The sequence below is a fragment of the Microcebus murinus genome, chromosome 7, assembly GCF_040939455.1.
Source record: "Microcebus murinus isolate Inina chromosome 7, M.murinus_Inina_mat1.0, whole genome shotgun sequence".
Taxonomy (NCBI): domain Eukaryota; kingdom Metazoa; phylum Chordata; class Mammalia; order Primates; family Cheirogaleidae; genus Microcebus; species Microcebus murinus.
The window spans coordinates 40,444,077-40,467,642 of record NC_134110.1 but is presented as its reverse complement, the minus strand read 5'-3'; the positions used below and the strand labels follow the sequence as shown (position 1 = coordinate 40,467,642).

Genomic DNA, 23,566 nt, shown 5'->3' with positions numbered 1-23,566 from the left:
CATGAAATTTTGGGGAATAAATTTTAAATAAAATTTCCAAAACCTGTATACTGAAAACTAGAAAACACTGATAAAAGTAAAGACCTAAATAATGGTGAGATATAAGATATTACTGCAATCAACACAAGATTTATCATAAACTTAAATATAAAGCAACCATAAAACATTTAGGATAAAATATAGGAGAGTATCTTTGGTCCCTTGAGATAGGCAAAGACTTTTTAGACAAGACATAAAAAGCATTAAAGAACAAGATTATAAATAGAACTTCATCAAAAGTGAAAATTTCTGTTAATCAAAAGACATCATTACAGAAATGAATAGGGAATTCACAGACTGGGAAGAAGTATTCAGTCTGCATATATGTGGCAAAGGAATTCTGTCTAGACTATATAAATAAAATCAAAAAGACACAAAAAACAGCAATAGAAAATGAACAAAAGACTAAAACAGACACTTAATAAAAGAACATTTAAGAATAGCCAAAAAACATGAAAAGTACTGTACATAATTAGTATGAAGATGTGCAGTATTCACAAAGAAATATCATTTAATGTCCACTAGATTGATGAAAACTGTGAAAAAGAATAAATGACAATATTAAATATCAGCAAGGATATTAAACCATGATGGTCTAGAACCATCCCATTAATGGAAGTGTTAACGTTAAATACGTTTGGCAAACTGGAAGTTTTCTATTCTGTTACCTAACAATCTCATTCCTAAGCATTGGCCCAAGAAAAATGAAAGCATGTTTCCACAAAAACACTTGTATAACTGTGATAAAGCAACTTTATTCATAAAACTTCTAAATATAACAAATCAATTGTCCATCAACAGGAGAAGGGATAAACTAAGTGGGCCATACTTATACAATAGAACATTAATCACCAATGAAATGAGCAAAACCACTGATAAACACAGCAATATCATGGACAGACAAAATTTATGTATCGTGATGAACATCAGAACAGTGGTTCCTCTACCAGTGGTTCTCTTGGTAGAGGAAGAGCTATTGACCAGAAAAAGTCATGATGGAACTATCTAGCAAAATGAGAATGTTCTATATCTTGTTTTGGCTAGTGAGTAATGATGTACAAAATTGTCAACTCATTGAAAAATTGAAGATCTGTGCATTTATTTGTATATAAATTATTCCTATGTGTAAAAGTATCTAAGGAGGAACACTTATAATGGTTATAAGTGAAATAAAATTATGACTGAAACAAATTCTACAGGAAAAGGAAACTAGTTCTTTCAAAGCTCATCATAGGGGAAATTTTCACTGTTTAAGAAAATTGAGGAAAGCCTCCCTGATATAGCGATGTATAATCCAACATCTGAAAATTAAAGTACAAATTAGGCAAGGTAGGGGCTGGAGAAACACTGTAGGAAGAGGAAGCAGCATTTGTTAAAAGAGTGTAGTGATTTTGGAGTGGACAAAACCCATGAAAAGTGTAAATCAAGATTAGGATGCAGAGACTAAGAGGCAGACAAGGCAGAGCTTGTAGAACCAGGCAGGGAGCATTTACATAACACTGAAAACAACTGCAAGCCTTTAAAGTCCTTTCATCAGAAGTGTGTCATGAACAAGTTTGCCTCTTGAAGAAATCACTCTGGCTGTGGTGACAACAAATACGAGGGAGCCAGGGTTGAAGGGGGTAGACAAATGAGGAGCTATTGAGAAAAGTTATATAACATTGCCCATTTGTATAGGATGGTGTTAGCAGAGTCAAAGAGAAATGAGAAAAGCACAGTAGACTTGATGATTTTTTGTTTTTAAATAAGGGAGGAGTAAAGGTTGAGATAATGTTGAGAATTACTCTTATGTTTCTGGTTTGTTCAAGCAGATAGATGGGATACTAGTTTTTAATATAGGAGCATATGGAAAGGATTGTTGTGTGTGTGTGTGTGTGTGTGTGTGTGTGTGTGTGTGTGTGTGTGTGTGTGTGTGTTTGAGGAGAAGCAAAGAGAAGTTGATTACTTTGCCAGCAAAGGAAAAAAAGGCAGACTCTATTGTGTGAAAATCCAAATTTCTTGAACATAAGCAAAAATACAGAGCTTGTAATTTGGATGCAGATATAGAAAAGCATGGTAAAGGAAGGTTATACCTTTCCCTTTGAGCATTATATTAAAGTATTGTATAAGAGCAGTCCCCCAGGTTTTGGGTACTGAAGGAAATAAGTAGTAAAAGAGGTTAATTAGGGGGATATGAAGAGGAGAGGGGGAAAATTAGTTAGGGAGAGATTCAACCTGAGGTTCAGCTCTGGAAGAGACTGCCAACCCATTGAAGAGCTTCAGGATGTGGGGGAGAAATGGCCAGGACCAAGTGTCCCCACCATGCTGGATCCTCAGCCAAAAACTGCCCAAGAAGAGTCAGGTCTTGGCTTGAAAGCTGGAACAGATCCCAAAGGTGCAACATGGCTAGAATCTGTCAAACTGCTGTCTTTGCAATCAAATGTCCAGCTCTTTCTTGACTGCAGATTCAACATCTACCTGCATAGCTGCCCTAAATATTTTGGAAATGTCCAAGAACTGGCCATCAGCATGAGTAATATACTTGAAAATGGTATCTAGATCTCCTAATTTAGAGTCTTCTTTTTCCACTTCCTAATGTCTTGTAGATACTAAGCACATATCTGTGAGCCTGTGATCTGTGTCAACATATATTTGTCTTGGCAAATATTAGATTTTCTATCCCAAAGCTATTTATCAGAAGAACAATCTTTGGCTACCGCAATGTCTACTCATCTCATCAGTATTATTAGCATTATATCTGAACATGGGCTAGTCTTCTCCCTAATTACAGTTTAAACAAGTATAATTTTGAAGCAGCTCTGTGGAATATTCATTTCAGCTTTATGAGCAAATAGCTATTTTTTATGAAATCTATTTTTGTTTTGAATTTCATGTTCCCTTACCCAGAGATAAGCTATGGTCTTTTTGATAACCACATTGCAATTTAATGCTTTATCCTTGTAACAATCTTCAAAAGAGCAATCTATTATGTTTCTCTTATAATTTCCATTCACACAGCTTTTTTTCATCATAATCATAGCAAAGATAGAATCAGATGGACCCTAATTTTTAAGTTCCCCTTTTGTCTCCTACATTCACCTCGTCCTTTTTGTAAATAAGCTCTATGTGTGCATTTTTAAATATGATTACTTTCATTGTCTTTTTGTAAAATGCATATGCACCACAACAAAGCAGTAATGCCTAAACTCTTTCCTGTCATGAGAATCAAATATCATACATGGGCTACAGAAAAGATAGACAGAAATATTGATGGGCAAAATCTAGGGAAGACAAAGAGCTTCTACACTTTTGTTGATGTGGGATAAGGGACTTTGCTTATAGTTTTATAGAACTATTCTTGAGAATTTAGAAATATATGTCTACTGAGGTCCAACTGCTTTTCATTATGAAAAATATTTGGAACAGAGAAGTCAAAGTGGGTAGGTAAAATGTAATGCTCAACTGCATAGCTTCAGGATGGAAGCATGCTTTTAAAGAAGATCTCGGTTCTCATGTTCATGTTCAGGTTGGAATTATAGATATAAGAAGTCATGTGTGCCTACAGGATTTGTCTCATGGTGTTTAGAAAATGTGATATGTGCCTTGGGCCTTGTTTGCTTTCTCCCTGGTAGAGCAGAAAGAAGCGTGCACTCATCATCAACATGCAATACAATGATAAGTAAAGAAACTATTGATTTTGTTAATCCATTTATTCCATATACTATTAAACTGCCACTCCCCATGCCTGCTCTTGGCTCTCTCCATATTCCTGCGTTTGGAAACCTACTTCTGCATCCTAAAAACTCCAAGAACAAATAGTAACTCTTAAGTTTTCTTTCTATATCTTGGTGTGAATGTATGTTGATAGTAAAGTCTTTCATAAAAATAAATTCACATTATATTATAAAGTTGAAAATTATCATACTCTACTATCCAAAATTTCAATTTGAGGAATAGAGCTTAGAGAAATTCCTACAGTATGTAACTCAGAGAAACTCTTTCATATGTTTTCCAAGAGACATTTTCAGAAATGTTTGCAACATAAAATAATATGCCATAGTGAGTAGGAATGAACCACAGCTACATGAACCAACACACTGGAATTTTAGAAACAGAAAAGGCATCTCAGAAGACTATATTCAGAATGATAATGTTTTTAACACAGAAAAATAAACAAAAGTAAACATAGGAATATGTCTATAGTCAATAAAAGTTATTGGGAAAAAAGGAAAAGAAATTAAATGCAAATTTCAAGATAACTGTAACTTCTTAAGGGGAGGCCAAGATGGGAATCAAAGAATAAGAGTTGTCCATAGCTGGATTTAATGGTATTGGTAATCGCATGCTAGAATCATGAGTATTCATTTCGTTGCTACATTTTATGATTCACATATGTATTAAATATATACTTAGTCTACTTAAATGATTTCATCATCATACTACTAGATAATAAGCTATATTTGGAAACACATTCTTTTAGAATTAGCCAGATTTGCTGGCTAAGAATAAATATTATTAAAGCAAAGGAATCCATTGTCTAATATGTATAAGAAATTGCAAGTTAAATAAGCTTATTGATTAAATATAAAATATATGATTTTAAATCAAAAGTTTATTATGTATCAAAGAAGAAGCAGTACAATTAATCCAAGTATGTATCTAAACTATTGGCACAGTTTTGTCATGTTAACGGTACCTTGCTTTTCTTAGCAGAGAAGAAGCCTGGAGAATGAATGGCAATGAAATCGTGAAAGGCATTTTCCACAGTTTATTGAGAATTGAATATTTTTGCTTGCAAGAAGTGGTCCAAAGCCTGGAAGAAGTGGTAGCAGTTGCTGCAGCGTCTGGTGAATATGATGGATGACAGTTTCCAAGTCCAGCTTCTGTAGTTTGAGCAGCACCGTTTGTGTGACATGTGATCTTGCAAGAGGATTGGCCTGTCTCTATTGACCAATCTAGCCTGCTTAATCAAAAGCATCCTCATCATTTCACCCAATTGGTTGAAGTAGAGAGCTGCTGTCATCAATTGACCAGCTTTCATGGGGCTGTAGTGGATAATAGCAGAGTTGGACCACCAAACAGACAGCATTAGAGTTTTTTGATGAATACTTGGTTTGGGACTGCATTTTAAGCACTTCTTCGTTATCCAACCATTTTGCTGAACATGTGTAATTGTCAAAAAGAATGTATTTTTCATCACACATAACAATGCGGTGGAGAAATGGTTCGCCTTTATGTTGTGACAGCAAAGAAAGGCAAGCTTTAAAATGAGTTCTCTTCTGATGCTCATTTAATTCATGTGGTCCCATCTACCTAGCTTCTTACCTTGCTGATGTGTTTCAAATGGTCCAATATTGTTGGAATAGTAGCATCAAACCTTGCTGCTAATTCATGCGTAGATTGAGATGAATTTGCTTCCACTACAGCTTTCAGCTCATCATTATCTACCTTGGTGTCAGGTCACCCACATGGCTCATTTTTAAGATTAAAATCACCAGAATAGAACTTCTAAAGCCATGGAAGTACTGTGTGTTCATTAGCCACATCCTTCCCAAACACTTCGTTGCTATTTTGAGCTATCTGTGCTGCATTGATTTCATGATGGAACTCATATTAAAAAATAACAAGAATTTCTGACTTATCTATGGTTTCAAAAAAATTGCTCTGAAAAAAATTTGAAAGATAATCACAAGCCAAAGCATGCATTTGAAAGAATAAGGATGTATCTTCACAAAAAATGTGTTACAGTGAAATGTCAGAGATATCAACTGTCAAACTTGTTACTTAAGGAAATCGGACATTCCATACTTAATGACATATTAAGAAACATTATGGTATACTATTTATTATTAAATGTTCAATGTATTAATACACAATTCAAATGTGGGAGATATCTGCAATTCTCCAATATTAACCAATAATAAAGCAACTTGTAGTGCAGTACAGAACATAAGAAATACTTCCTGAAAATAATAGCCTCACTGGTCTTTTCTTTTCATTCCCATATCCACAAATTCTGATTTTCTCTTATGACTTCCCCATAGACAATAATAGTAATGATTAGGATGCATGAAACATAGTGTTACAATTTGACTTAAGCAAAAATAGTGAACCAGAATACTACAACTATCTACTCATTAAAACTATCAGGAGTATGATAAAACCTCCCATTTTCATATATACATCCAATGACATTCCTAATCCCTTCCTATTGAATCCAATTTACCTGTACTAAAAGAAAAACACCCATTTGAAAATATTTTATTCAAGTTGGCTATTTGTCTATTCAATGTATTGATTTTTATAATAGTTATCATTTTCTGCCTTTTGTGGAAATCTGTAAGGGTTCATTGGTCTTAGTAAAATAGATTTTTGTGTAAGGACTGTTTATATTGTAATTTATATGGGATAATATGCGCTAAGTTCACAACAACTGACTTACAAATGACTTACAAATGCATTTTGGAGAGATTCATCAATAAACTTGGGGCTGCATAATCCTCTGGTTTATGAATGGTAATAGATTAAGACATTACCAATAATTAAACTCCTTTATGACCATTTCCTTCTTGGGAGGACTGGAATGGCCTGAACTCTATAGGCTGAGGCAGGCTACTCTAGAAGGAACAGGAGAAATTTTGGAATAGTTCTTCATGAGGAGGACCCCAAAAACAGGTAGGAGGGTACCAAAGACAATGTGCTTATTTCTATGTATGTATTTATGCATTTTTTTTGTAAGGAGGAAGTATCCTGCCTCAAATAAATACTCTGTTAGTCTTATCTTAATGTATGCTTTGGAGGTAAGAAAACCTATATACCATTTGGCTTTTTATGGCAAGTCAGATTAGGGCCATTTACAGTTTATAAATACCTGTGTATGTTTACACATAAGCTTTGACAGTAGAACCTTGACTTTTTGGACAACTGGTATGTGTTTTTCCCATCTCTGTGGTGTACTTGAGCTGGCTTATAGAGGATCATGAGAGCTTAACATGTGCATCTTTTCCCAGGTTTGCTTAAAATCAGCCATGTTGGGAGTATTTACACCAGAGAAATTGTCAAATGTGACAAATTGCCTTTTTGGTTTTTTTTAAGTGGTAGCTTACTAGCACACAGCTGCCTGACACTATATATACTACCACAACTGGGTGATATTGGGCAAGTTACCTCAAAAAAATAAAGGGACAAAAACCTATAGAGTGGGCAGGAAGACTAGAGATCTAGGGAAGAACAGGTGTTGTAGCTCAAATCCAAAAGTTGTCTGCTGGAGAATTCCCTCTTGCTTTAGGGATGTCAGTCTCTTGTTCTATTCAGGTCTTCAACTGATTGGATGAGGTCCACTGACATCATGGAAGGTCACATACTTTATACAAAGTCCACCAATTTAAACATTAAGCTCAGGCAAAAATACCCTCACAGGAACATCCAGAATAATGTTTGACCAAGTATCTGGGCCCGTGGTCCATCCAAGTTGACACATCCTATTACTCATCAGTCGGGTAATTTTCTAGCTGTGAAGCCTGGGACCAGTCATGTCATTTTTCTGAGCCTTAGTTCTTTCCATAGTAAGATGGGCACATTCAACATTTCCTCACAGAGTTACATGGATTCCTAGATGGGGTCGAGTGCATAAGGCACTCAGTGCAGTGTAGGGCACATCTGTGGGTTCTACACATGATGATGGGCATTCAGGACACATGAGCACAGTACTTGGATACCAGGCTTATAAAGAGCTGTTCCAGAAAAAGAGTTTGACTATGAAACAGTTTCTTGCTTTGTTTCATGGGCTGTTTTTCTGACAGAGAAAGAGAGAATGAAGTCACCCGGAAGCCCTGTAAATGCACAATCACATTACAGTACAACCTTTCTGTGATCTCTTTCCATAAAGTGGACTCAGTAGCAGCTGGTCTTTTTGTTTTGTTTCGTTTTCCCCTCTTGGAACATCTCTGTAAAGGAGAAGAAAAAAAAAAATCTAACTCTTTCAAATTGTTTTGCAATTCAAAATGTGTGTGATCACAAATCCTGACCACCTCTGTGGCCTCTTGCCTCCCGGAACATCTTGTTTAGTGGTCTCTGATCACCTGCTGACTGGACATGTGCACTGACTGGAACTGCCTTCCACTCAGCCAGCCCCTCCCTGCTGCATGTGATCAAGGTCCTTTCCTGATTTGGCCACAATCAGGCCCTTCTGTGCCCAAACCACACCCCCCACACACAGTCCGAGACTTGAAATTCCTAGGGTGTAATGCACAAAGATTAAAGCCTTGATCCCAGCAGAAATGAAAATCTGCAGGAGCTCTGGCAGGTTGAAGGCACCAGAGCAACTTAATGTAGCGCTATGGGGAGTGTGTGCACGTGTGTGTGAATGAAGTGGCACCCTTGCTTCTGAAAAGGGGAAAAGGGAATCCAAAACAAAAAGAGAAACTTCCATCACTTGAAAGTCTCACTGAAAACTGGCCCTTCCGTGAGCCTGGAAACCTGGCTGAGAGGTCTTTGTTCAGCTCCTTGGAAATCCTGGCAGTCAGGCACTGAAATGTGGGAGGGTTGGGCTCAGAGGTGCTGGAGGCGTGTTCATTATTGAAGGAGTAAATTCCTTATTGAACAGGACTCCCACTGGCCCTATAAGCTGTGTGTAGGTGAACTGTTCACTCAGTAAGTCAGGAAAACAAAATGTCATGGAGGACGATTAACTTCAATCTCACACTGAGCCCTTCACAGGGGGCTGCATGTGCTCTCTCCAGACTCCTTTCAGCTACAGAGAGGAAGTTTCTTCCAGGAGTGTATCACCAGGGTCAGCAGAAAAGGAATAACAACAACTAAGATTTTATAGATTAGACATGACAGCAATTATCCCAGTTGATTTTCACACCAGTCTTGCAACAGAGGGACAGGAGTATTGCTTAATCTCTCTTTCCAAGAGGCAAAGCACCTTGTCCAAGCCAAGAAGTGCTAGACCCAGAATTAAAAAGTTCCCAATATGTGTTCCACCTTTCCCATTATAACTCAGGCATAGGACAAAGATTCCAAATGGAAATTCAACTGAAAATGAGGAGTAAGTATTACAGGTCCTGGTTCTGGATAAAGATGAAAGTCTCCAGTTCCTCAGCTACCACTATGGCAATGCTGTAAAGGAGTGCACAGCATACCAGAGAAATCGCTGGGGTGTTGTCTTAGCTTTAGTGCTAATCATGGAAGCACCTTTTAAAATAATAAAGATGTAGTATTTCACACACACACGCTGTAAGGTTGGCAAATTTTCTGATTTGATAATGCGAAACATTGACAAGCATAGAAATAAACATGAAGTGTTATGCACTATCAGTGGAAGTGCAAAATAGATATGACTACTTTGGAGACCAATTTGACATCATATAATAGAGTTGAAGATGTATATACCCTATGACCTAACAATTTCATTCCTAAGTGTTTTCTCTAGGAAAATATCCATATATATGCTCAATGTGGCATGTATAGGAATATTCATTTATAGTGGTTAAAATTGAATTTTGAAACTGAAACAAACCTATGACCATTCACTTATTATCTATTCATTTATTTGTGTGCCTGTGTGTGTGTGTGTTTGTGTGTGTGTGAATACTATGCTCCAGGCATGGATTCAGGTACTGGACACCCAGCACTGAATATGACTAAAAAAATACTTTGTCCTCATGTATATCTTGGTGGCAACAAACAATAAACCAGGAAGCAAATAAATATAGAACTGTGGGAAGCAAAGTGCTATGTAGCAAAAGTAAGAAGACTGAGGGTCTAGAAGGTATTTCGGTTGAAGAGGGACATATTCTAGACGTAGTGGTCAGTCTGGGAGTCATCTTTGTCAGTACGACATTTAAGCAGATATGTGGCTCAACTTGGGGAGAAAGAGCATGAGTAAAAGAGAATAATTAGAATACGTGAGGGATAGCAGGTATTAGGGAGTGAAACCTACAGGTACCAAGGCCCCGAGGTGTGACTGTGTTTAGTATGTTCTGAAACTCAAATGTGTAGCAAATAACCAGAGATTCAGGAGGAGTGAAGGATAAAGAGACAGAAATTCAGTTTATTGATGGCATCAAGGATTTATTTAATAAAGCGTTAATCTCAGCTCAATATGCAATGCAAGATAGCCAAGAAGAAGAAATGTTAACCAGGCCTAGATTATAATGGAAATGAAATTAGGATGCCAGTGATAACTGATATTTAAAATCTGCTTAAAATATGTTAAGAACTGTGCAAACTTTTTCATATATCAATGCATTTTTCATAATACATATAATACATTTCATCATTTAGAAGAAATCTCTAATATGGGTGTTAGTACCCTTGAGTCACAGATGAAGAAATTAAGGCTTGAGGTGTTTAAGAAACCTGCCCAATGTAACCTACTTAGTAAGCAGGAAAGGCAGGGTTTGAACCAAGCCTTACGTTTCTCTTAGTTTTCTGGCCCTTCCATCATAGATCTGGGATTCTGGCGGTACAGCTGTTTCCTTCCTTGACAGACCAGATAATGATAAACACTGAGGAGTACTGACCATTTGGACAACATCCCTCTTGGATCCTATTGTTTCCAGAGGTTGTCTCTTAAGAAATAGCCCATCTGTGAAGCTGATCATCTGCTGTTTCTGGTTCAAGAACAGCCAAAACATAGAGCAGAAAGGTAAATGTAGAGTTTGAAACAGTGCTCACAGGGCCAGCACTTTGAGAATGGCCAAAATTCTGTCCCATCTTCCCTCCAATCTATTAATATTTTCTCCTAAATGAAGAGACACCACTGGAAGGAGGAATATTTGCTGATGCTATACAGTCCCTGACCATGGGGCAGGGAGGACAAGAATGACAAATTGGTTTCATCTCAGATGCTCACTGCAATCAGTTGGTAGCAGCTGTATGGATCAGCAATTTGAGGAAACTTCTGAGAATTATAGAGAATATGCTCAGCAAATAGAACAGGTGAGACAACGTGGGTTGATGAATTCCATTTATTGGCACCACCTGTGACTCCAGTAGCAGGAGAAAGACTTGGGATACCTCATTTTATGCCTTTGAAGACCAAAGGAGTCTTACCTTTGTAAGCAGAACTCAATTTTGCTCCAGTTGTGATCTCATCCTTTGCAGTACAAGCCTCTCTTAAATAACTCTTCAAATCTACCTCACAGGTAGATTTTATGCAAACAATATCTCTTGTTTTGTGATTATTGTTTTCTGCATGTGTACGTGACTTTTCTTATTATTATAAATAGCAAGGGGCTCTGTTACCTAGGCAACTAGGTGTCATGTCTGTCCTGGTCCATCTTTGCTAGGTCTTATCTGTGCCTGGGGGAATTATCAAAGCACTCTTGATTCCCTCTGCTCTTAAGGCTACAATATGTAGAAACACGGAGGCTCCTTCCTTTCTGCCCCAGGGACTAGGGCTACCCCACCAATCAGGCCACAGTTACCATAATTTCTAGTAGAGTATCTTTTTTTCAATATCTCAGTATAAAAATAAAATTTGTACAGACCCTGGTATTATTTATAAGATATACCATATTCAATGAATTGCAATTGTACTATTTCAATCATGTATTTTCATGCATTTTATTTGTACTTCCTAAATCTGACACAATTCTATCTTCCAATGCAAAAGCTTCCCACTTTAATACTTCTGAATACAACATAACAATACAGGTTGTATATTCACAAATTAGAATGCCATATCTGTGGAGACCTTAGAGATCCATCATTATTATACCTTCACCATATATATGAGAAAATTAAGGCCATGAATAATGAAGAGTAAAGCTTAGGAGCCATGTTAGAGCCATTGTCACAAATCAGAGAACTAGTAATTCATAAATTTGCATATTCTTTTAGTCATTCAGAATTTATATTCACTTTCCTCAAGGAGATGTTTAATCAAATCAGTCCAGAAGCATAATCAGGAATCAAAACCCGAAAGTCTTAGAGTTACTGTAATCAAGGTCCAGGTTTAAATATCCACACTTGCATTCAGAAATCAAAATTAAGGTTATAAAACCTCAAGTCAGATGTCATGATTTTAGTTTCATTTGAGTCAATAACTAGCTAGATTAAACAATTGTCTTGATCTCTCCAGGTGCATCTATATAAAAAAGCAGTGTAAGGTTAGATAGTCTTAAAAGTAGCTCCAAGTTGTAAATCCAAAAAAGATTTCAGTCAGAATTACATGGGAAACTGTTAAATAATATAGGTACCCAAGCCCTTTGTGGTCTGATTAAGTCATAATTTCTAGGAATGGGGCCCTAGGTAGAGGAAAGGATTTCTGATGCATCTTTGACCCCGTGTTTTGATCATTATAAGTACCCTTGACTGATTGCTTCTTATTCCAGCTGTTTACCCCTTACAACTAATCCCTAACATTAACTGTCATGAAAACAAGAAGCTACAAAAAACAAAAAAGAGCACTCGAGAGAAGTCTGAATATTTTACAGCCATGGTAACAAGTAGTCACCAGATTTTTATACCTGTTTAATTAATCAACTACAGTTCTATAACCATGGTTAAAGTAACCACTAGAACTGGTTTTATACCCATTCAGTCAACCAACACTTCACTATAAGGACAAGCTTCCTAAAACCAACTAGTCAGTAATATTAATAGCTCCTTACTTCTGAAAATCATCTAACTGGGCAATGAAACTTCCTATATACATCCAACCAGCAACAGTCTCACCTGAGCAATCATGTTTCTACAATTCACGTTAATTTACTAAATCTTGCTAAAAATCCAGCAATGCCTGAACATCAATCATTCTTCCCAAAACCTATGTAAGGTTGGAAGTCTTCTTTGCTTGGAGAGATTATACAAGATGTACATACCTCTCCCTTACTGAGTATGCAGTAAACTGAGATTTGTGTTTTGGTTTCAGATATCAAGTGGTGTTATCACCATTTGGAAATTTTAAAGGTTACCAGCAAGATTATTATAACCTTGCTGAATTCAGGACCTTTGGACCAACATTAAGGCTCTTGAGTTTTCTTGTGCCAAAATTCCACTTGCCCTTCAACAGTAATTTGAACTGTAAATTGTTACATTGAACTCTTACTAATGAGTTCATTTTATAATTCTAGGACTTATAGCCAATAATGAATATATGTGTGTGTGTGTGTGTGTGTGTGTGTGTGTGTGTGTGTGTGTGTATCCTGTTTTGGTTTTAATTTGGTGAACTTTCAATTTGAAGGTACAGCATTTTGTAATTTTTTTGCCTAATAATATGCTTATTCTTCACTGGTTACTTTGCATTTGCTTGGGTTTGTATCCTAATACGTCACCTATGTATGCATATGCGAATGTGTTTCGTGAGTAGATAGCATTGTGTCATCCTGGATTGTCCTGTTTCTGTTGCTTGTACAAGAGTGTGTTCCATCAGAAGCAGATGAAGACCTAAACTTGATCAGTCTCTGATCCAGCTTCCCAATTCATGAAAGGACATTATTTTTAGTTTGCTGTCCAAGTTGCACACTTGTGTTTTTGATCATGCAGTGCATTCCTAGCATATGTTTGGTTAGAGAACCCAAAACGCATGCATACACATACATTCTTGACCAAGTGTAGTGGCCTTATTCTTATTTGTCATGAATTTATCTATGTAAAAAAGCCATAAACTTCTCCTGGCAGAACAGCTGCTTCCCTATAAATTCCCACTACAATATTAATTTTTGTGCTTATCTTGGTAAATGGAAAATTTATTTTTACTTTGAATAATAGCTAGTATGTGAAACTTTTTCCATGTCAAAATTTAGAGGAGCTTTAAAAAAATAGGAGGCAAAAAATGAAACATTCAATATTCAGCTTTTTCAAGTTGTTTGCTGGGTTTGAATAAACAAAAACTGACTTCAAGAAAATGGCACAGAAACTTATCCATTCACTCCTGTTCAACTTTCTGAAAACTACTTTTCTGCCTCTTTCCATATCTATCTTATTTTACCATCTGATTCCATTTAGTGTTTGTTCTGACCTTTTAAATGAGCTCCCTTTTTGGACGGTTGTTCTCAGAGAAGAAGCCATCACAGTGCACATAATATCTGGTGTAAATTTCTTAAGTAGAAGGCAATATATGAAAGTTGCACTGAAACCCAGGTCTAGAGAAGTGGAGGGGTATAATTTACAAGTTTTTCTAAACCCTTAGAAGATATAACAGAATCTTCCGTAGAATTTGTGATTTTGTTAGCTAGTTATTGCCCTGGATAGGCATAGCTACTCTAATGTGTTCACTGAATTGTTACCCCTTTGACAGGAAAAGTTGTGAAAAGTAGCATGAAGAGAATGATCAGAAAGGAATATAAAGAACTTTGCTGTGCATATTTGTGAAATGTTCCTGAGAAGGCCAATTTTTTTAAAGGAAATCTACATGAAATCCATTTAAGAAACCTTTTGTTTAGGAGTAGATTGCATAAGGAATCAAAATTGTAAGTTAAGGTACATCTGTAGTAGTGTTTTAAAAAATAAACTGTATGAAGCTCCCAAACAGTATTTTGAGTGGACATAACAGTTTAAGGTAAGAGAAACTTGTCTTCCCTTTTCATAAATAAGGTTAGACCTGAATTAGGGGACATTATCATTAAAAAAATGAAATGGATAATTTCTAAATGACAATATTTTGAAAATATGACTGAACATTTTCAGGGACTCAGAAAGTAAACAAGCTAGAAATGAAAGCAAAGTTCAATGTAATAGAATTTACTGTAAATTCCACAGTAATGGAAATTCCACAGAAAATGTACAGCAGAATTATTAGAAGTCCCAGGAAGACTTTCTAAATATGATCAGATTATACCCTATCCAGGTATTGCTATTTCTGCACTATATGTAATAGAAGAAATAATAATTAGTGATAATCCCTGAATCCTTATGGGCAGAAACCTTATGCATGGAGGTAGAATAATTAGAGCAGAAGACATAACCCAGATTAATTTTTTCAATTATCATAAATCTTTCTTTTTTGTATTTACTAATGTGAAGCCATATTCTAGAACTATTAACAGCGTGGTACATTTTAATGACCCATCGCCTACTATAGATTGTGCCTTGATCCAGCAGCCAGGCTACTCCATCCTGTAGGGCCCAGCTCCCATGGACTCCAGAAAACTCAAGGCAGTGGAGTCTAAGAGAAGTAACATGGATTTATTATCAAATAGGCTTAGATTCATGCTGTGATCTATGATTTATTCACTGAAGCATTATTCATTGATCTCCTATGTGTCAACTAGCATGCTAGTTGTTGACATGTTAAAATGTGTGACCATAAGTGAATAAATCAACCTCGTGGAGACTTTTCCTTGTAGCATGGATGGGATAAAAGTAATCACTAAAAAATATCTAGAATAGTGCCTATGCCACTCTTCCTTTCTTTTTATTTTATTTTTCGAGACAGAGTCTCACTCTATTGCCCAGGCTAGAGTATCATGGCATCAGCCTAGCTCACAGCAACCTCAAACTCCTGGGCTCAAGCGATCCTCCTGCCTCATGCTCCTGAGTAGCTGTATTTTTAGAAGAGACAAGGTCTTGCTCCTGCTGAGGCTAGTCTTGAACTCCTGAGCTCAAACACTCTACATGCTTGGCCTCCCTGAATGCTAGGTTTACAGGCATGAGCACGTGTGCCCAGCTCTGCTATGACTCTGAGGACTTATCACAGTGTGTTGAGAAAATAAAATAGAGTTGAGAAAAAAATAAAACTATGAAAAGTTGGCTAGGAGGAATAAGGGAAAACAGAGATGTTTTGTTTACCAGGTTATTAGTGGAAATTACAAATAGGGAGAATGTTGTGATCTTTATAATATCCCTTGAGGAGAGGGAATACTTCAAATCTTATTTGAAGAAAAAAGAAAGTATCAGGAAAGAAATATGGTAGCAGACACGTTATGGGAGAAAAAAAAGTTACATGGAAAAACAAAGGAAGCGGAATAGCTAAAACAATCTTGAAAAAAAAGTGGGAAGAATTAGTGTACCTGGTTCAGAACAGAACTTATGTAGGTACAGTCAGCAAGGCTCGTGGTATTGGCAGAGGAATAGGCACATAGGTCAAGGAAACAATAGAAAACTGGAAACAGGTACACACAAATGAGCCCTACTGATTTTTTACAAAGGCACAAAAGTAATTCAACAGGGAAAAACTGGAATATAGGGCTAGGCAAAGAGCTCTTACTTGAAAAGCAAAAGCATTGAGCATAAAAGGAGAAATAAAACAAAAAAGGAACTACTGATAGATGCAGTAACCTAGATAAATCTCCAGAGAATTATACTCAGTGGAAAAAAGCTAAGGGAAGTGTATTTGTTGCCCTGAGTACAAGGCAGTAAGGGGGCATCAGAGATGGGGAAGGACTGTGTAACACTGTAGGTATTTCTACTAGATTCTTTCTTTTGCCAACTGGTCCTGACACAATGTTTCCAGCAGCAATAAGTAACCTCTTTTGACCTTCCGCCTTCCCTAGGATGAGAGGATATTAAAGAAAATATATATTTTTAGTTGGTGGATGTGAGGGAAAATAGAAGACAAACTTCTGGTACAATGAAGTGAAACTGAAGTAGGAACATCAAAAAATTAGTTTCCTGGCTCCTAGTGTTATTGAATGGTAGCTCAACAATCCACAACATATCTGTGGCTGTCCTGTAAGCTGCTCGTTGATTTGTGTGACAATGCTATTGTAATGTCATGGCATTTCAGAATTCATTCATATTGAAACATCTGTAATCTACTTGCCTGTCTACTACGTGGCCCATACCCCTGCTTTCAACACACTGCCACCAGCAGGGAGAACAAGCAGGGAGCCTATAAGTGAAGCAAAAGGCACACTGCCTTTGGTAAAAGGAATAACTGCCACTCCTCTGGAGTCTCTTAACATGGATCAGGTAATGTGCTATGTCAGCACAGTGATCAAAGGCAAGAGAAGAGTTCACTCAGAAGGACCTATTGGCCTTGCAGAGAATATCAAAGAATAACCAATCAGACATGCAATGTCATGCACACCATGAAAGACAAACCATGTCAGCCAATGGCATCAATCTGCTTGCAGGGCTGCTCTTCTAGAACTGGGGTCCCAAATGACCCCAAATAAGCAAGCTACAGAGCTTCTCAAGGCATCTGGTCAACCCTATGTGTAAGGTAGAGGGTTGCAGAACAACTTGAAGTGGAAAAACAGGAACTGAAGCCAATGAACTTCAGAATGTTGGAGTGCACGGAGGGGTAAAGGCCAGAGCACGAGTCTAAAGGGATGCTCTATCATCAAAGCTCTTATGTTGACTATCCTCATGCATTAGGTAAGGTTAATAAGGTTAGGTAAAACCAAGGTTACATGGAGTATAAATGGCAGAGTGAAAGCTTAACTCTTGAGCTGACTTAACAATCTGTGCTAATCAATAGACATGTTATAAGCAAGGAGGCTTTTATACACTATTCCACTGTATCAGACATCACTTCTTCCTGTCAAGACCGTGGCTGAATCCTTGCCCTCCTTGCCACTCCCCGCCCTTTTTCTTAAGGACTACACAGGGTGTGAGTGACAAGAGGTGGGTCACTGGGCCCATCTTGGGGTCTGGTGACCACAGGATCTCCAGCTTGACTTGCCCTACATGGAACTTCTGGAGTCTCTGCCTTCAGGCACAAAACCAGCTTTTTTCACCGTCTTCCCCAACCCTGTGAATGCAAATCCATCTTTCTAGCCACTCAGGCCAACTCTTGGAGACATCCTTGATTGCTCTCTTTCCATCCCACACATATCTGATCTTTAACAAATCCTGGTGACTCTGCCTTCAAAACAGATTGTGATTCTGACCACTTTCCACCACCACCATCACTACGGTCCTGGTTTATCATCTCTCACCTGGATTATTACAATGGCCTCCCACATGGTCTCCCTGCTTCACCTTTGAGCCCCCTATGATTATAGTGGTTGGATGACCAGAGGAGGGAACATCAAGCAAGGTATTTCAATTCTACCACTTCATAACCAACCACTTTAAACCGAGAAGCTGAAATCATTTATTTGGCTCCCCAATCTGCAATTTGGGCAGGGTTTGGGAGGACAGGTCCTCTGCTCCCATGGCATAGGCTGGGGCAGCTCAAAGGTGGGGGCAACCTGGCAGCTGGGGGCTGGAGTCATCTCAAAGCACACCCATGTCTACCCAGTGGTTGTTACTGGCTGTCATCCGTGACCTCACCTGGTGCCATCAGCCCAAACACCTACACTGGCCTCTGCACGGGGCTCTTTGCTTCCTCATGGTGTGGTGGCTGTATTCTAAGAGCCACTGCCCCAAAAATGGGCAGGTACAGCTGCCCATTTCTCATGGCCCAGGCCCAGAAACAGATGCAGCATCATTATTTTGTACCATATTCTGTTGTCAGGAGATCACAGAGCCCAGATTCCAGAGGAGGAGACACAGACCCCACCTTTTGATGGCAGAGGCAGCAAAGAGTTACCAGGCCATGCTTTAAGGTCACCGCAGAAAGAAACAGGAAGATGACACTGTGCCAGGCTTGGCGTAGGATGTTTATATTCATCAGAGAGTGAGGAAGGGCTTTCCCACGCGTCGCACTGTAGAAAAGCGGCACACGCCTGGTGTGTGTCTGCAGCAGCCTGTGAACCCAGGGCTCGCCACGAACACTCAGTTCTTTCCTCTGAGTCACATCACCTCCCAGTAATCATCTTCTTTCCACTCTAAGGTTCCAGGACACTAAGGCGCTATTCCCCAGAGAAGGGGATTCAGTACAAGGTCGGGGTTTGTTAGGACTTTTCTGAGAGGGCTTAGTTATAGATGGATCAAAATCACTTGATGCATTTCCTTCCAGTCCGCATACCTTAAGGACAAACTGCTTCTCAGGATTTGATAAACTTAAAGAAATAAGTTTTGCATATGAAGTATGGTCTCCAGCATTTGGATTATTGTATAGAAGAAGTCTCTATAAAGGGCTTTTTTATAAGCTCTGAAGTACCCGAAGCAATGTTGGTCAGAGGCTAGCCTGCTTCAAACTGCAAGCAGGGACAAAGTGATGACTTCAGACACTCTACCAGCCTGGGAATGAGCCTGGCTTCAACAACCAATTTTAGAGAGGGGCGGGGAGAAGAGCTAAGTCCTTTTGCTCTCAAGACCGTCAACAAGACACTGCAGATAATAGAGTGTTTAGAGTTGGGCTGCTGCAGCTGATCCTGGGCTGCCACATGGTGGTGGTCAGCTTCGGGGCACTGTTGTGGAGCAGCTCCCCACAAGTGAAGAACTCTTGTCCATTCTGGGCTGGCTCCTTGGTGATACTTTCTGGAATCATAGGATTCACACCTTGGAAAAGGCCTATGATACTCCTGGTAAACCTCTTTGTGGTGCTCTGTGGTTTGTGTCCTCCTGAATCTAGCTAGATTTATCCCAGGCTTCCAAGGGGCCCAGTTTGTGTCCAGCATGCATAGGTGTGATCTGGTAGATTTAGGCGAAGGCAAGATTTGTTTGTTGTAAAGAATTTCAACCAGCCAAATGTACAAAGAAAATACCTTGAAACTCTTTCCAGTCCAGCTGTGTAGTGCTGTGCATCTGCTACTTGAGAAAGTCCTCTTCATCCTCTGTGCCTTCAACGCCCTGACCACCATGGTCTGCTGGGTGGCTGCCACCCTATGCTACCTGCAGATATTCACAACCAGAAGATTCTGCAATGACAAATCCCAGATTTCTGCTGAAGAAGTGCAAGAACATGGCCATATCCTAGACCCGGATAACTTCGTGCCTTCTGTACCTCCCTCTTCCTACTTTGCCACATTTTACTCGTGCACACTCAGGATGAACCACAGCCTGGTTGGTCCTGATGTAATTCCACTGCTGCATATCTACAGAGCACGCATCAAAGGCATGGAAGTGTTCTGTCCTCTGGACGCCCCTACCTCTGTATGAAGCCGTGGTGAGCCGGATACACCAGGAGCAGGGGTCTTCATTCCAAATGCCAGAGGGGTCAGAAGCTGCTGTGAGCACATTGGAACCAGTCTGCACACAACTGACTCGAGGTGGGGACATTCCTAACACACCTGGAGAAGAAAGCACATCCATTTCAACACCCAGCTCAACCCTGGTGCAGCTGGTGAGAAGCCAGAGAGCCCTCTTGTCTCCCCTGAAGACAAGATCAAGGAACAACCCTGTGCTCCATCATTCCGAGGACAGATCTGCCCAGGTACTCAGCTGTGCAGCCACGACTCAGACTGAAAGGAGACTGGATCTGGCTGTGGTGACTTTGAAGAGAGGCTTGAGATCGAGAGCTTCACGATGCAGGCCACGGTCGCTAATAGATTACAAATCTTACATAGACACCAAGCTGCTAGAGGCGTGGTTCCTGGAGCAGTCTTCATGCACTATGACCCCAGACATCCAGGAACTTGTAGAAAAAATTAAATCTGTTTGGAAGTCTCATGAGGAGCACATGAGGAAGCCATCACCAGTGCCAGTTTCCTGGAACAGATCATGGCCCCTTCACAGCCCTGCGCTTCCAGGGCCCATGCGCTGCCCTCGCGGACATGGCGGGGCCTGCTGCACCTGTGGCGACCTGAGCACCTTCACCCTGGAGGGGAGGCACAGGCCCAGAGGTGGCCCGGGCGAGCGGAGGCTGAGCGGCCACACAGCCTCATCGGGGTCATGTGAGACTGTCCTGTGAAGCCTTACATTAAATAAAGTCTGTATGCTTTGCTCTCAAAACAAAACAACAACAACAAAAAAACCATGGAGCGGAGGAGTTGCCCTCACCTTCCTTGCGTAAAAGGAAAAAGCCCGGAAATTCTTTGAAACAGGGAGGAATGTAAAAAACACATAGCGTTCAAAAACCTTGAATCAAAAACTAACTGTGGAGAGATGTAGGAGGGTGTTCTGTCCTCCCACGTGGCTTTGGAACATCTAGAGACACTCCTTTTGCAGACAGGGCCCTATGCCCGTGGGTCTGTGGAGTTCACTGCAGGCTGTCCCACTGCGGGGAGGGGTAGACCGCCTTACCATCAGGCTGACACTGGTTCCAAGGCTGCCAGCAGAGACCAGACCCTGAAGTGGGATTGGGTCCTCAGGACCCCCAGCACTGAGTGATGTAGTAGGCATGGAAGCAGAGCAGGTCACCAGGACAGACCAAGAAATCACCCCTGAACCTTGGCGGCTGCACTGAAGAAGCGGCCTCGTTCCCGCAGGTCTCCATAGATGCTGTAGCGCAGTTCGTGAGCAGGGCGGCCAGCATGCGGCCAGTCTTTGGACTAGACACGCCAGTCCAGGGGCCTCGCCTTGACAGGTCGAGTCCTCGCAGTAGCCAGCTGCACAAGTAGAGCAGATCTGGGCAAGGGGGTCACCTCATTTGAAGATCCCAGTTGGGAAGAGGAGGGGGCTGCTTTCTCCTGGTGTCCAGCAGTCTGGTCATCACTGGTCTCATTCTTTTCAGCAGCTTGGCCCCCACCTTCCTTCTGGCTCCTGCTGGTTCCTGAACCATGTGTTCTAGCTTCTGCTTCTTGGTAGCCTGGCCCTCTAATCTTCTCCTATAGCTCCTGACAACATCAGAGCTGAGGTCTCTCATGGGCCTCAGCTGCCAAGGATGTGGGAGCCAGGCTGTGGTGGTAAGGATCTGGGCACAGGGCGCTGACCAGAGTCATGGCACCCATCTTGGCCAGGAGCCACACCTCTTCAGGCATCATCAGCAGCGAGAGGCCCAGGTGTGAGTTTTGGCGGGGCCCAGAGGGCAGGGTGCCCACTGTGCAGACCCCCACTCCCAGGTGCTCCCCAAGAGTCTGCACCGCCTCGGTCACCCACCCCAGAGAGTGGCCGTTCACTACCTCCACCACCGGCATCCTCCTTATAAACACCAGCTCACAGTCAAGGCCGAGCCACCCACTGCGTAGCCCGCCACACACTACTTCTTCCACCTTGAGACATGCTGACCCTCCTGTTTATTTGAAATTAGAGATGGAGTGTGAGTAGGAGAAAGCAATATAAGGTTGAGCCAGTGTCTTTTCATAATGGCATTGGGAAGTTATCAATTGGCAGATCTGTCCTTCTAGAAAGTAAAAGACAGAAAGTGACAAGATCAAGCATGAGCAGATGATAATATATTTTTGGGTAGTCATGGAAATGTGACATATTTTATTATATAAGTTGGTAACACACAGAGAAGGATTAGAGGAATGATAAACTACTGACTCTGTAATATTGAGCCAGTCTGTTCCATTTCTCTGCCAGGAAAGAAGAGGCAACCATACTCTTCCAGTCTACGTCAAATCACTGGTAGTCAGAGGGATCTCCGAGTCCCCCCATGTTAGGGGCTTAAACACAGCTGGGTTTAAGACACGAACCCAGTACACTGTGGCTGCACTTCCTGGGAGAAATAAAAGAAAAAGGCTGCAAAGTAGCTCTTGGGATATCTGATTGCTATTATAGGCAACACTAGCTAAATACACCAGAAAAGTGTTCCCTAGGGTAGGAGGAGCCCCCACTTGTGTCACTATAGCTGAGGCCCATGTCTCTAGTTGTTTCCATTGGCGCCACGTGATCCTGGGTGTCATCATGGTGTCATGTGTCTCTCGAGGCAAGACCCCCAATCAGTACCGGCATCTCCCAGTCAGCCATTCAGTCAGACATTCAGCATGAACTCCAAAAGCTTGAAAAGAGGCCTCAGACTCCACAAGTGGAAGTTTACAACTGGCTTCCAAGATCTTTGATAACCAGGATGGGGAAAGGGAAGAGGGAAAAGAAAATGGGAAGGATATCAGCCCCTAGAGCAGAAAAACAAAAGCTTTTCAAATAGTACCTGCCACTATAAAAGTTTTTCAGAGACAGAGATACCATGAAGGCTCAGGGAAGAAGACACCAGGACCACATCCTGCTCTGGGAAGTACACCTTACTTCCTCTACAACCAGCCGAGTACCTAGAGAGAAATGCCCAGGAAGCAGAGCTCAGGGCCAGAATTGACAGTGCTCTCCTGAGCTGGCGGCATCTTTTACACCCACAGATCCACTGGACCTGCTTCAGTCTGATGGACATGTTCAACTTTGGAACAAGTTCAATTTGGTCACACTGAGATGGCCAAGCCTTAGATAACTAACTCTGTCATGGCCTAGAGTCCTAACTCTATGATTTTAGCAAGCAAGAAACACACACACACACACACACACACACACACACAAACAAAATAGAAGGAACTAGTAAGTAGAGACAGATGTGAAGAAAGTTAAAGATATCAGAATATCTCAAAGGTTCAGAACCTAAAGGGTCATTCTACCAATGTAGAGTTAAAAAAGTAAAGTTTGCTACACTTTCTATCTTTTGCCTGCTAAAGCTGTAGTTGCTAAGTTACTGGCATTGAAATAAAACTCTGAACTATGTTTTGTGATAAATTCAAGGCCAATCGGGAACAGCTAGTTACTCCTTCAAAACTGAAAGAAAAAATAAAGGTAAAAATTGCCCTTGCAGGTTTCATGATTCCTGTCCTGCCTCTACTCTCACTTTTAAAACCGTCCATTTTCAAACCCCTTCCCCTTTGTAACCTAAATGAACTCTCAACTCAGGTAGAAACATCTCAACTTCCGTGTCCAGCAGGAA

At 40.2% G+C, this 23,566-nt stretch overlaps 2 pseudogenes; one reads left to right on the top strand and one right to left on the bottom strand.

Moving 5' to 3' along the window:
* The first annotated feature begins 19,160 nt into the window (after positions 1–19,160).
* LOC105882728 (endosomal transmembrane epsin interactor 1 pseudogene) lies at positions 19,161–20,640 on the top strand (annotated as a pseudogene).
* A 193-nt stretch (positions 20,641–20,833) lies between these two features.
* Positions 20,834–21,818, bottom strand: LOC105882729 (tRNA-splicing endonuclease subunit Sen34 pseudogene; annotated as a pseudogene).
* Positions 21,819–23,566: the final 1,748 nt, after the last annotated feature.